We start from the raw sequence: 4,081 nt of genomic DNA on the forward strand, positions 1-4,081 counted from the left end.
ACCTACCCAACAACTACGTTCCTCGGCTCGTCCTTCCTAGTGGCCACTTCATTTCTAGTGTGGAAGATCTTCCTCCGCTCAACCTAGATCCGTAGAGAGAGAGTAGATCATCAAGGTGAACATCTCATTATTAACTTTTGGATTTGTGTTACAAGCTTTTACATTACTTTGCCTTGTATTTGTGATGTAAGCAAAAATATAGGGGGCCCTATATTTTTTGCTTGACAAAATAATTGCTTTCCTAAATAACTAGGAAAGACACAAAACAACACAAATAGATAAAACAAACTTTAATATTATAAAATGAAAGACTTACAAACTTTGACTCAAACGACTCTTACAAGACACCCTAAAATTGCTTCACTTGAGAAGAGGGATACAGGTGGAGTGGCACTTGCGGAGAGACGAAGGAGATTAGAAGCCCGAGAAGAAAGGGTGGAAAGAGCCCGCAGAATTTCTAAGCAAAAGCAAACCCGCAGGTTAACACTTTTCCAAAAATAACATTTCAGCCTGCAGGATTTCCGGAGGGGATGAGAAAGAAGGGTGGAAAGAGCCCGCAGGATTTCCAAGCAAAAGCAAACCCGCAGGTTAACACTTTTCCAAAAATAACATTTCATTCAACTTCACTAACTTCAAACATTACAAATCATCTCATATATATAGGTATGAGAAGAGAATATGAAAAGACACCTTACATAAATATAACATATAAAACTAAGCATTAAAAAGCATAGGAATCTTCCCCCCATGCTCACGGAAATCAGCCCAATCCAAGAACCGAAGCAGCCACCGCGGGAAACAAGGAGGCCGAGCGGAACCGAGGAGCCACGGCCACGGGAAACACCCCGGGCTCGGAAGACCAGCAGCCGGCCGGAATCCCAAGGGGCAAAAGCACTTAAAAAAATTAAAAACAATGGTGGAAACCAAGGAGCCACCATGGGAAAAGCAAACAACTTCTTGGGATTCCAAAAGCCCTTTTTGGAAACCCAAGAGACAACTTTAAGACATTAAAACTATAATAAAAATGCATTAAATAAAAAGTAAGATAATAAATGAACTAAAATGTTAGCTAATAATGAGTTAACCCCTAGTTTAATAAATGAACTAAAGACAAGCTCATAAATGAGCTAAAATTCTAGCTCAATTTTTGTTGAGCTAGTAGACTCAAGGGAAGCAAAAAATTTGAATTATTTTGGACTTGTGTTGACCCCCCCTTTGTCTACATTAATTTGATTGAGAGTGTCTTGGTTATTCTTCACGCATTTCTTTGCCTAAGCAAGTGGAAGATTGCGAATTCTTCTAACTTACTTTGAATTGACGCATAACTTTATAAAGGTGACTTCTACTAAATTCTCTTGTTAATCTTTTGTAACTCCAAGCATGTATTACATCACTACCTCTACTTTTTTTAACTAGAGCATAAAATGCGGGGTAACACTAATGTTTCTCAAAATTAATTTGGATTAATGCCAGGTAAGTCTACTATGGAAGCTATACATTTATTGAGATGTTTGATGGAAAAGTATAGAGTGAATAAGGAGGATCTATATATAATTTTTATTGATTTAGAGAGCATATGATAAAGTTCCAAGAGAAGTGCTATGAAGAGTTCTACATAAGAAAGGGGTTAATAATGCTTATATTCAAGTCATTAAAGATATGTATGCATGAGCTATTACTTGTGTTCAAACACAAGGTAGTTTGATCAAGTATTTTCCTATTTCAGTTGGATTACATCAAGGATCAGCCTGAAGCCCATATCTTTTTTCTTTAGTCATGGATGTTCTCACTAGACATTTGCAAGAGGTTGTAACTTGGTGTATGCTTTTTGTTGATGATATTCTTCTTGTTGATAAGACTAGAGAGGGAGTTGAAGGTAAACTTGAATTATGGAGGTTAACCTTAGAGTCTAAAGGCTTTTGTTTGTGTATATCTAAAGCTGAATATATGGAGTATAATTTTAATAATAATACATCTAGTGAGGGGATTGTGACTTTGGGCAATCAAGTCATTAATAAGAGTACATGTTTTACATATCTTGGGTCTATTGTTCAGAGTGATGGTGAAAAAGATGGGGATACTATTAGTAGAATTCAAGTTGGATGGTTGAAATGGAGGAATACATCGGGCTTATTGTGTGATAGAAGAGTCCATCTCAAACTTAAAAGAAATTTCTATAAGATGATAGTGAGACCTGCAATGCTTTATGGTGCAGAATGTTAGCCATTAAAAGAGAAGCATAATATTAAGTTGAGCGTTGCATAGATGAGGATGCTCAGGTGGATGAGTGGCTTTACTCTTAGAGACAAAATACGCAATGAACATATACGTGAAAATGTTGGAGTAGCTCCAATGGAAGATGAGATTAGAGAGAGTCGCGTTAGATGATTTGGTCACATAAAATGACAACCTTCCGATGACGCGGTTTGGAAAGTAGATGTATTAGATTTGACTTATGTTAAGAAAAGTAGAGGTAACCCTAAAAAGACTTAGTTAGAAAATATTAGAAATGACCTTTCTTTATTAGATTTAGATGAAAATTCGACTCTCACAATGAAGAAAAAGGATTCATGTAACCGACCCCACATAGTGGAATAAAGTTAACTGAGACGACAGAATATGTATCTTCCAAGAAAACAAGTCATGAATTTCCCATTAAATTAAGCAATATCTGACAATAGTATTAAGATACTTAAGAAAATGCTAGGAATAAATACATTTAGTACCAAAAAGAATAGGATTGGCCTTAGTGTTTCCAAAGCTCCCTAATTATATAGTCACATTCTTCTATTAGATACACTTTATTCATAAAATCATAGTTAATAATTCAAATTACTTAATAAAGTATCTCAAATTTTATTCTTTAATTTTAAACATTTAAATTAAATTTTGAATATTTTTTAAATCACAAATGGGGACATGTGGTATTTTATGTTTGGAAGGATGAAGTTTAACACAGTCGATATTTGATAAACATGTTTCTAGAAGATTTTTGGAAACTTAGTTTAGGCAGAAGATTTATAAATGGCTGAAGATCATAGGTCCTCGATGTTATTGAAGGTCTCACTTTTTCGGCTGCTTATTATATAGTCCAACGTATTCTAATAGAATAGATAGGAATGTGTATATAAAATTTGTTCAGGCAAAACAAAAAAAAATCAAACTACTCAAATAAGCATCCTCTAATGCTAAAAATAGCATTCAAGCTAGAAATTTTGTTACTAAAAGAATAATGGAAAAAAAAGGAAAAAGGAAAATACAAGTAAATAAGTGTTGACATTTTTTTGTGTCGACTCGAGTCGGATCAAGTCCAAATCGAACCCATATTCAAGTTCAATTTTGCAAAATTAACTCGATCGGACTCAAATCGACGCAAATTGATTCAAATTGAGTCTGATTCGAGCTCGTTTCAGCTCAACTGGTCCAAATCAGGTCCGATTTGGGCTCAATTTCGGCCCAATTGGTCCAATTTAGATTCATTTGACTTTCCAAATCATGTAATCGAAATCGAACCAATTGGGCTGAATTCGATCCCAAATCGGTCTCAATTTGAATCGATTTGAGTCTGATCGGGACAAATCGATTCAATTTTGCGAAATTAAACTCGAATCGCCGTCGAATTTGGTTCATCAAGGCTAATTTGGATAGGTTTGGATCGCTCACGATCGATTTGATTTTAATTGGATTAAATTGAGTTTAATTGGACTTAATGTATGTCTAATTTGGGTCAATTTCGTTTCAACGATGCTCGATTCAGTGGATCTGGTCAAATCAAACCCGATCGGGTCCAATTCGACTCGATCTGACTCGAGTCAACACAAAAAACGTCAACACGAGCAACAAGAAAAAATTGTCCATTTGTATAATTTTACAAGAATTTCCAAAACTATGTTATATTTAAATATGAGAATCAAACTCCTGGTAAAATATCAGCAAATCAACTCTTTCGAAGACAAATAACAAATTTCAAACCTCATTAGCACTGAGATGAGGGCATCAACATTCAACTAAATCGTTTGAACCTAAAGGCATTGTGTTGCTTCCAAGCATAGACACAAAAAAGTAGGACAACGTACAAGGA

Source organism: Dendrobium catenatum, unplaced genomic scaffold (genome assembly GCF_001605985.2).
Source record: "Dendrobium catenatum unplaced genomic scaffold, ASM160598v2 fragScaff_scaffold_1344, whole genome shotgun sequence".
NCBI classification, from domain to species: domain Eukaryota; kingdom Viridiplantae; phylum Streptophyta; class Magnoliopsida; order Asparagales; family Orchidaceae; genus Dendrobium; species Dendrobium catenatum.